This window comes from Felis catus, chromosome C2 (genome assembly GCF_018350175.1).
Source record: "Felis catus isolate Fca126 chromosome C2, F.catus_Fca126_mat1.0, whole genome shotgun sequence".
NCBI classification, from domain to species: Eukaryota; Metazoa; Chordata; class Mammalia; order Carnivora; family Felidae; genus Felis; species Felis catus.
The window spans coordinates 116,890,431-116,901,325 of record NC_058376.1 but is presented as its reverse complement, the minus strand read 5'-3'; the positions used below and the strand labels follow the sequence as shown (position 1 = coordinate 116,901,325).

At 40.8% G+C, this 10,895-nt stretch overlaps 1 pseudogene; it reads right to left on the bottom strand.

Moving 5' to 3' along the window:
- Window positions 1-8,689: 8,689 nt before the first annotated feature.
- Window positions 8,690-10,045, bottom strand: LOC101085998 (annotated as a pseudogene).
- Between the last annotated feature and the right edge of the window lie 850 nt (window positions 10,046-10,895).

Sequence of the window (10,895 nt, the reverse complement as noted above, 5' to 3'; positions counted from 1 at the left end):
AATTCTAATAGAACTGTATGATAACGGAGGTCTGGGAAAAAATCTTATCAGCAGAAAAGGTACTCTGGGTCGAAATACCAGTTAACATAAACTAAAATTCAGAAGCTGGAAAGGCAGCAGTTGAAAAGAGTAAAATTTCCTCATCTACAGAAAGGAGAACTCAACCACTACGGTAACTTGTGATAATACAGTTGGAGAATAATCCGTGCTTTAAGATTGTAGGGGCACCTAGGTGGCTCGGTCGTTTAAGCCTCTGACTCTTGGTTTTGGCTCAGGTCATAATCTCATGGATCCTGAGTTCAAGCCCCACGTTAGGCTCTGTGCCCACAGCGTGGATCCTGCTTGGGACCCTCCATCTCCCTCTCTTTCTGCCCCTCTCCTGCGCGCTCTCTCTCTCTCTCTCTCTCTCTCTCTCAAAATAAATAAATAAATAAATTTAAAAACTTAAAAAAATTGTAGGGGCACCTTGGGTGACTCAGGTGCCTAAGCGTCAACTTCGGCTCAGGGCACGATCTCGTGGTTCATGGGTTCGTGAGTTAGAGCCCCACATAAGGATTTTTTGCTGTCAGTACAGAGACCACTTCAGTTCCTCTGTCCATCTCTCTCTCTGCCCCTTCCCCTGCTCACTCTCTCTGTCAAAAATAAATGAACACTGAAGTTGTAAATGAAAACGCTAAGAGCATTAAAGCAGGCTATTTACTCTTCAAACCAAAAGAATTAAAAATAAACAGGAAAAGGGAAGAACTTAAGATTAAAAAATATTAAAAGACATAAAAGTGACTGGAAAATCTGGAAAGGAATAAGCACTGCACCCTAACATGACAGTGAAGAGCATAAAAATAATTTCTCAGTAACAATCTACTGAATTTATCTGAAATATGTATTTTTATCCGAAGTGTTTTTGGAGTTCATAGAGCAGAATACTTTTCTGGCTCTTATGCATGTTTGTATATAAAGGTTTTAAGGAGGTAATTAGCTCACTATATTAAAAGAAAGAAAAGATGTGAAGATGTAATGGGTTATTACATTCAAATTAAACTCAAATTATTTCATTATGATTTAACTTGCATTGTACAGTGATTCAGTTTTCATAGTTATTACTTGCCATAATCAAATGTTATTTATTCCATTTTTTAAGAGATGTCATTATAAAAACATATTGAATAAACACCCATGTCTTAAATGTAGACATTTAAGCAGCAAATGAAAAATATCTTTCTTGTCAATGAGTGCAAATTTCCCTTTTCAGCTAAAAATAAAAATGAGATGTGCCACAAAGGAAAGATATCAACTTCCAAATCAGGATGAGAGTTCTGGAAATTGAATATATTTTCAGTATGTGTCGGGGAAGAGTCTACCCTCAATGCATATGAAATGTTGGCTTCAGTAGATAAACCGAACATTTTTTTGAAGAGGTTACTCTATCCACCGTTCCTTTTCTCCACCCCCTCCCCCTCCTCTCTCTTCTCCTCCCTCTTCTTCTTTTTGGTGGTAGGGAGGGCCCATCCTGTTTATTTTGCCTTATTTAGAAGGGTTTCATAGTACATCAAGTCTTTCATTCAATATGTACCTATTATATGGAGAACATGCCATGTACAAGGAAATATCAATAGAGAATTTTATGCTTGTGGGTTGAAAATATGCTTGCATATCCATTTCTCATTCAGTCACCATGGGATCACTGTAAATTAGGTGGTAGGGGCATTATCATTTTATATATTTGGATTATGAAGCTCGGGAAGATGAAATGACTTACTATTCACAGCTGGTAAAGGCAGTGCTTGAACACGAACCCAAGAGATCTGAAAACACATCCTATGATTATTCTACTTTGTCATGTCACCTCCTCTTAGGATAGGACATATTTTCTTCTATCAATCTACTTGTCATTTGTGAGAGGGATGAAGGAAGGACACTTGGGAGATTATTTTAGCAGTCAAATGTATTCCGTTGTGACATCAGCAGAGTAACTTCCATTTATTGCCTTCTGCCATTGGACCAGTGGAATAGTCAAGTGCCGGCACAGTTTGGGGGTAAAGAGGTCAGTTCTCCTTCAACGTGTCCAGAAATCCCCAGAGGGGAAGGTAGGCCTAACTTTCTTAGTGTCACAGGTAAAAGCATCCCCTTTGAGACTGAGGAGACAGGCAGGGAGACTCAGCCACCATTGTCCAGCCTGCTCAGCTCTGCTGTTTCTGACAACCCCTTATTTCACAGACTCTTACCTTTTTTTTCCCTAATGTAATTTTATAGATTGGGAACTATTTTATCATGTAAAACAAAAGAAACTTTGATTAACAAAATTTAGTCTTGATGGAAAAATAGTCCAATAAGATGGATTGTAAGAGGGAAAAGATAGAAGATAAACAGGAATAGAGCTTACTTTTAGTCAAATTCTGATGCAGTATAGACATATCAAATGTGACTGCACAAATGAAAAATCTCCAGTTACAAAGTATTTTTCACAAAGACAAAAATCAAGCCAACTCGCACCTCTTTATGGCATATCCATACATTTATGTCAGTGATCCCAGATTCATTCAGGGTAGCGAATAACATGCTTTAATTGCACACGAAAGTACTCGAACAACCTTTGTTTCTTTATTTACCTCTGTTATAAAATGTCTTGGCAGACTCAGCCATTAACATTTTCTGCTTTCTCAAGGAAAAGATAATTTACCCGCTTAAAGATATTAGGCTCCTGTGTATTGTTTTTCTCCATTTGGTACCCCTGATTCCCCTTCTGAACACTTGAGTGCCTGCAATCAGGGCACAATGACACTCACTAATAACAACTGAACCACTGCACCCGCCATAATGCTGTGCGGCGCCCAGATTCACAAGCGCTGAGCCCCAGCTATGTGGAACAGCATCCCAGAGACGAGGCCGGCTCCTCTCCACAGCTACATCTGCCTCTCTTCTCCCCCTGGAGCATCTGCTATGAAGTGTAACTCCTGCTGAGCATATGTGGACCCAGACTTGAGCATTTTTCCTCCTGATATTCTCAGATCCGAAAATTCTACTTGAACTCAAATCCTCAGATTCCAACAGCCATTGGTGCGATACTGGTGTTCAGAAGAAGTAGTGTTCGTGGTTTCAATCGGGGTATTTTTCCACCGACAGAAATAGTTATAAGAGGTTAGTGTGACTTTTCTGGAGGAAAAATATATTTTGATTTTGCTAATAGGTGCTAGAGAAATGGTGTCTTTAAAAAAATAAAGACCTTATGAATGCAAAGATTGTCCTTATTGGAGGACTTTTGACACTTCATCAGTTGTTTTCTTTTACAGTGCCTTGCCTTCGTCCTCAAGGTAAAGTGTGTCATGTTTTATTTTTACTGTATATGAATCAAAAAATATTTGGCCATCGTGAGTCAAGAGATGGCATGATCCCCCTGAAATAATGAAGATGACCCAGTCAGTCACAAATTGGAATTTTTTAACTCAATTAAATCACAAAGATAGGATGGCGTTTCCTCTTAGAAATAACACAATGATCAGATTTCCACTGGCTGTTTTGATTCTTTGGGGGCAGATCATATTCAGCATTCATGGGACTGCACTGGGGCTGGGCTCCCTCTCCTGTATAATCTCTGAGTGCTTTTAAAATTGCAACAGTTTGAGGAGGGCACCTTTTGGGATGAGCACTGGGTGTTGTATGGAAACCAATTTGACAATAAATTTCATATATTGGGAAAAAAATAAAAAATAAAATTGTAACAGTATAACATAGGAGATGGGGGTGGGGTGGGTTGGAGGGATACACCTTGTTTTAAAAAAGAAATCCGCCTTTGTTCTCTTCAGTCAATACTTCTAACAGCATTTACGTCTGCTTATGATGTCCCATTTTTCTCAAGCATTATCCAACCAACTTGATCGTCTAGTCTATAAACCCTCTAAACCCTAAAACGGGGATCGTCATGTGTACTGCCCAGCAGCGGCTGATGCCACAGCGAAGCTTGCAGTGAATATCTATTGAATAAATGAATGATCAAAAGCATGAATTCTAGGATTTTCCACAGGCTTAGACTACACATTTACCTTAGGAATGCCTATTATTTTAATGCCAACATGTAGTTGATGTATAACGTAAGTCATTTTTAAAAGTGTGAGTTTCCACTTGTTCTCTCACTATCGCCAGGACCCTGTAAAGACGGACAGATGTGTACACTGAGGTAAGAGCAATCACTGATTGACCTCTGGTCTCCTGCTCACCGCCTCCTTCACTAACCAGACAGGTTGGCTACGAACGGGGCTCTCTTTTGCACCACGCCAGGCAGACTAGTGACGAGTTGCTGTTGGCAGGGTCTTGTTCTGCAAAAGGTATCAGTCCAGGGATGAAACAGAAGTAAAATGGTGCAGAGTCTTCCTGTGCTTTCTCTTTTAGCCCTTTCAACTTCCTTTTACTCCAGGCTACTTGGAATACCCATCACAATGAGCAGACCTACTGGAAACTACCCCTGCAGCCAGAAAAACAAGGTGCCCAAGTCCCTGTCCTCTGGATTGCATACCCAATATTGCTGAGGTTTTTCTTAGGCAGTGCCAACCTGCTTTATTTGTTTGTTTGCCTGCCTCCCTTTTAATAGCTGAAATTAGATAGAAAGCTCGGTGTTTATATGAACTTCATCATTACCTCTCAGAGGATTTGGAGGATCAGCTAACTAACATATAAAGGGACCAGGAATGTCTTTGGGGACGAGACATAATATTAATTACTGGCATGTACTTCCTGTTCCCTTTGTAATACCATATCTGCCACCTGATAAGCAGCTCCACAAGAGTCTAGAGGAGCTCTCATCGCTCTGCAAGCAGGAATTTGGCTGAAATTACCATCTATAGACAGAAAAGCCTTTTAGCAGCAGAGGGGCTCTTTGTATGTGCAGAGTCTCCTGTCTGTGGCTGGTTGGAGTGGCCAGCCAGCTGTACATTACCTGTGGGCACCAGCCAGGTAAGGCCAAAGCCCAGTGAGGAGACCTGAGTTCCCCCACCCCCTCCACAGATGGGATCTGAGACACGGGCGGGGGGCGGGTATTAAGGCTGTGGGGTAAGGCAGCATCAATGAAGATAACGGTCCCTCACAGATAACGCAGCCAGGCAGCTCAAGCCAACAACGCATTTTATATCTTTCATTTTTACAAGGCACTGGTGAGATATCACACACACACACACACACACACACACACACACACACACACACACACCATGCTGGCAAAACAGAAGAGACTATGCAAAGCAACAGAGCAGCAACTTGGTTTTTTTTCCCCCTCTGAAATGGGAAAGCAAAGGTTTAAATCACTGCAAAGGTTGCTACTTCCGCTTTTCTGTTTGTTTTCTGTTCAGATTTGGCCAAAATACCCATGACAGCAAGGGAAGTGAGATGGAGAGTGTAAGTCAGGCTCTCTCGTTAGCTGCTTCTAAATCCTCTCAGCCCTCCAGGAACCTTGATCTGTGTATTCTGAAAATGGCAAGAGATACATATTGTATATTCAAATAATATAGCAGTAAAACCAAGATTCAAGGGTTGTTAATCTCAAACATATTATGGGATTGCAGAGCAACTAAGGTACGGAGTGTCTCCATTTTAATTACCGGGATTGGCAGAGGAATCCAATTATGTTGCTGTGTCCCCAACATAACCCTTTCTGTCTTTGTTTGCTGCTCAGCTATTCTGAGCATGTTTTGATCACCTTTATTTGTTTGTTGTGTTTTGTTTTCTAGTACGCAAGCCTCCTGCTCAAATTTGAAGGATATTTTTGGAGGTTTTATTCTCATTGAAAGAGATGCTCATCTTCCTCTTGCAAGCATGAAATGTTTCATGTTAAGAATATATTTTTTTTCTTTTTATCATTCCCTAGTGGAATTGAGGCAAATGAGGATGACTGGCTTCCCATATGTGCCAGACCATTGTTTGAATCTGATGGTTACAGGCACAAATTAGTCTAACTCTGAGCTCCTGGCATTGCTGGAAATTTCAGGCTAGGAGTAAATTTTTATTCCATGAATTCTTAGTGCAGTGCAAAGAAAGGACCCTTACACTTTCTGCTTCTGAACATATTCTCACATCCTAGTACCTGTAAGATCCCAGGACTGAGTAGAAATACAACAAAATTTTTAATTCAGATGATCACTCTCATTGACAGTTGAGTCAGAAAATTACCAGCATGGATAACGGACAGCACTTTTATAACAAACATTAAATTAGTCGCCCAGTTCTTTCCATCCTCCCTCTGTTATCCCTGGAATCTACTCTTTCATTTCTGTTCCTGTTGCTACTCCCTTCTTTAGCCCTCATTGTGCTTCCCCAAATATTTTAATAATCTTCTAACTAATCTCTCTACTTCCAATCTGTCCTTGTCCTCTCCCTCACTACCATTTATTCCTCCAAAACACAGGCATGACCATCTCATTTTCCTGCTAGAAAATTTTACAAGGTCCCCTGCTGTCCATAAAATACCACTCACTCCCTGCCTCTGACATTAAAACTCTTCTCCAACATGACACTGATATAACCTTTCTGTCTGCACTGTATTTCCTCATACTCAACACTTCCATCAAATTGCATTATTGACTCCAACTTAATAGGCAACATATTTGCCTAACACTGACTTTTTGTTTTTCTCGTGCTTGGTTATTAGCCGAGAATTAGGTTTTTTTTTTAAAATAATTAGCACATTTTATTTTTTGTAATTATTTTTTAATGTTTATTTTGGGAGAGAGAGAGAGAGAGAGAGAGAGAGAGAGAGAGAGAGAGAGAGTCAAGAGCAGAGAGCAAGGGACACAGAATCCGAAGCAGGCTCCAGGCTCCGAGCTGTCAGCACAGAGCCTGATGTGGGGCTTGAACCCACGAACTGTGAAATCACGACCTGAGTTGAAGTCAGACGCTTAACCGACTGAGCAACCCAGGCACCCCGGCTGAGAAGTAGTTTTTACTTCTGTTGTCTTATATTTAAATCTCGTTCTACAAGATTAAGCATAATTATTATTGTTGTCCTACTCAAATTCAAAGAAGTCTTTACCATAGTTCTTTTTTGTAACATATTTTGTACTTGTTTTATCTTCATTATGTTTATATTGATCTCCTGTAACACATCTTGGACTCCTGGATCATAAAGGTTATGTTTTACACATTTTTGTGTATCTCCCGTTGCCTTGCTACTTCGGCATTCATGTAGGTGCTGTTTCATTCATTCAACGAATATTCATCGAGGTCCTATTTGGTGTCAGGTGCTGTTCTGAATGCTAGGGATGTAGCAATGAACATAATACACAATACTTACTGTGCTCACGGAATATATATTTCACTGAAGGAAAACAGATAATAAATAAAAGAAGTTGGTAAAAATGTAGAGCTGGGGAAAAAACAAAACTGTGAAAAAGGTGGGAGAATGTCATGTAAATAGGGTAACAGGGGAGGGAGACGTTTGAAAAAGTTAAGAAAGCTGAAGAAAGTAGGAGAAAAGGTCATGGGACAACTGGGAAGAAGAGCATTGCAGGCTGATGGGATGGCAAGTGCAAAGGCCCTGTGGAGTTGTTGCTGAAGGCGAAAGAGAAAGGGAGAAAGTAGTAGCAGATGAGGTGAAATTATAGGGTGGATGGAATGGACAGTAGGGGGCAGTCATACAGTACCCTGAAGTTAATTGTAAGGACTGACTTTAATTTTGTAAGGACTTTAACTTTCCTTTTCAGAAAAGAAAATTGTGTGAAATATAATTTAAAGCATCACATCAGTTTCTGAATTTATAATGGATTGAAGGGAGCCAAGGGTGAAAATATAGGGAACAGTTACAATATTATGGACACTTGAGGTGCCTTCTGGAAACAACTGTATAGGATCTCTATTAACCCCTCTTTCTAACCAATAACACAATGCCAAAAACATAAGCTACATATACACACTATGGTCTTGGAAAAGATTGAGAGGTTCTGCCCCTCATCTTTGTCTATTATAATGATGCTTTGAATGACAAAGTTAACTGAACAATATGTAATGTGATCTAATCAAAATGAAATAAAGAAGGAGCAGGGGAGAGGGGAAAAACAAAAAGATCCTCTCCAACTCTTTTTGCACTGACCCCCCTACTGCCCCTTGCCCGACTAGACATAGTCGATAATAACAAAATATGTTGTAGCAAGGTATCACAGCTTCTTTGATAAATTGTTTTCATCTGTCTCCCTGCTCCCCGCCCCATGCATATGCTTTGTAAAAGAAAAAAAGTAAATTATTTTAATTCTATTCTTTTTTATAAATTTATTTATTTTGAGAGAGAAAGAAAGCATGAGTGGGGGAGGGGAAGACAGAGAGTGATTGGGAAAGAGAATCTCAAGCAGGCTCTGTTCTGTCAGCACAGAACCTGCTGGGCTGGATATCACAAACTGTGTGATCATGACCTGAGCCAAAATCAAGAGTTGGCTGCTTACCTGACTGAGCCACCCAGGCGCCCCTATTCTTTGTTTTTGTTTTTGTTTTTGTTTTTGTTTTTGTTTTTTTCGTCTAAGACAGGGAATCCCTTATTCAAACCCTTAAGAGTAATGGATAGCCTGAGTCTGTAACAAAGTGTTGTTTTAAAGCATAGGTCAGTGAATGTATGTGAGAGTATACACAGCTACATACAAAGTAACTGATCAGAGTACAACTTTTCAATGTTTAAAACAGAATAAACTGTAAAAGCAGCACCTACGTGACATTTTTAACTTTAGTATTCCTCTCCTTCTTCTTCACCTTCTCCTTCAACAGAAACCACACCAACCTCCTCATAATCCTTCTCAAGGGCAGCCATGTCCTCACAGGCCTCAGAAAACTCTCTTTCCTCCATGTCCTCACCCACATACCAGTGAACAAAGGCACATTTGGCATATATCTGGTTAAACTTGTGGTCCGGGTGAGCCCAGGCCTCAGCAGTGGCTGTGGTGTTGCCCCGCATACACAAAGCTCGTTGTACTTGGGCCAGGTCTCCACCAGGGGCTGCAGTGGGAGGCTGGTGATTAATGACAACTTTGAAACCGGTGGAGTACCGGTCCTCCACAAACTGGATGCTGTAATTGGTCTTTATGGTGGCAATGGCAGCATTGATATCTTTGGGAACCATGTTGCCATGGTGTCACAGGCATCAGGCCATGTATTTACCATGGCGAGGGTCATATTTCACCATCTGGTTGGTTGGCTCTGAGCACACATTGGTGATCTCTACTACAGAAAGCTGCTCATGGTAGGCTTTCTCAGCAGAGATGACATGGGAATATGTGGCCAGAGAGTAGTAGTTGTGAGGATGGGGCACGAGGTTGGTCTGGAATTCTGTCAGATCAACATTCAGTGCTCCATCAAATCTGAGGGAAGCAGTGACGGAGGATGCAATTTGACCTACCGACCTATTCAGGTTAGTGTAAATTGGGCATTCGATATTGAGGTTTCTATGACAGATATCATAGATGGCCTCATTATGTACCATGAAGGCACGATCAGAGTGCTCCAGGGTGGTGGGTAGTGAGGATGGAGTTGTAGGGCTCAGCTACAGTTGTGGAAACCTAGGGAGTTGGGTAAATGGAGAACTCAAACTGGGACTTATTGCCATAATCAACAGACAGACATTCCATTAGCCGGGAGGTGAGCCCAGAATCAGTTCCCCCTCCAAAGCTGTAGAAAACCAAGAAGCCCTGAAGTCCGTGCACAGGTTGGCCAGTTTCTGAATTCAGTCCAAGACAAAGTCAATGATCTTCTTGCCAGTGGTGTAGCATCCTTGGGCATAGTTATTGGCAGTATCATTCTTGTCTGTGATGAGCTACTCAGGGTGGAAAAGGTGGTGGTAGGTGCCAATGTGAACCTCATCAATGACTGTGGGTTCCAGGTCTATAAATACGGCCCTGGGCATATGCTTGCCAGAACCCATCTCACTGAAGAAGGTGGTGAAGGAGTCCTCCCCCCACCATGATGGTCTTGTCACTGGCATCTGATCAGTGGGCAGGATGCCATGTTCCAGGCAATAGAGCTCCCAGCAGGAATTGCCAATCTGGACACCAGCCTGGCCAACATGGATGGAGATGCATTCATGCATGGTTGCTGCTTTGAGGCTGCCAAGCAGATGGTGGAGAAGAAGAGGAGATTGTTGCTTCTTACAGTGTGACTCTTACGTGGTTGATGTAAGAGAACCTCTTAATTATATTCTTAAAATTCTATTCTTAGTTATTCTTAAAAATACAAGTCTTAATAAGGGCCTTCAAAATGTAGTTCTATGCATGTAAGGCAAAGTCTCATAGATGGCAATACAGTTGAGAAGACAAATCACTACATATATTCTGAATAGGGTAGTGGCTCAAAAAGGGGTAGTGCCTGAAAAAAAACAGTATATAACCAACTAGTTGTACCTCATAAGCAGAAAAAATATATACTAGCAATTCTGAATTGGGATCATCTATTCTGTGTTGATGTATTATGGAGATTTTATTGAAGAATGGAGATAAGGTAGAGAAAAAGGAGAATTCCAGGTGTATAGAGGGTGTAAATAAATTCTTGGGAGAGTGGGCAGTAGACTCTCTAGAATGGATCAAATAAGTTGGAGTAGAATAAAAATATGACTGTCCAGAAGGCTCAACTCTAATAAAAAAGGGGCTTAAATAACCAAGTGAATAAAGCTGGACTCTGGCCAGCAATGAATAGCTGCTAAAATATTTTTAGAAAGTATAAAATGGAAAGAAAATGTTGAAATTATAAAAACTTCATTTAATAAGGATCAATGAAGAAGCCAGGTGCAAAATAGAGAGTTGTGAGCCCCGACATATCTTAAACATTGATGATTTTGTGACATCACTGAAAGTCCATCTCCTGTCTTAAATAATGTGCCTGCAATTTTTTTCAAACCTTTACACTGGTATTCCATAAACCATAAATGAACAGAATTCTGGCTG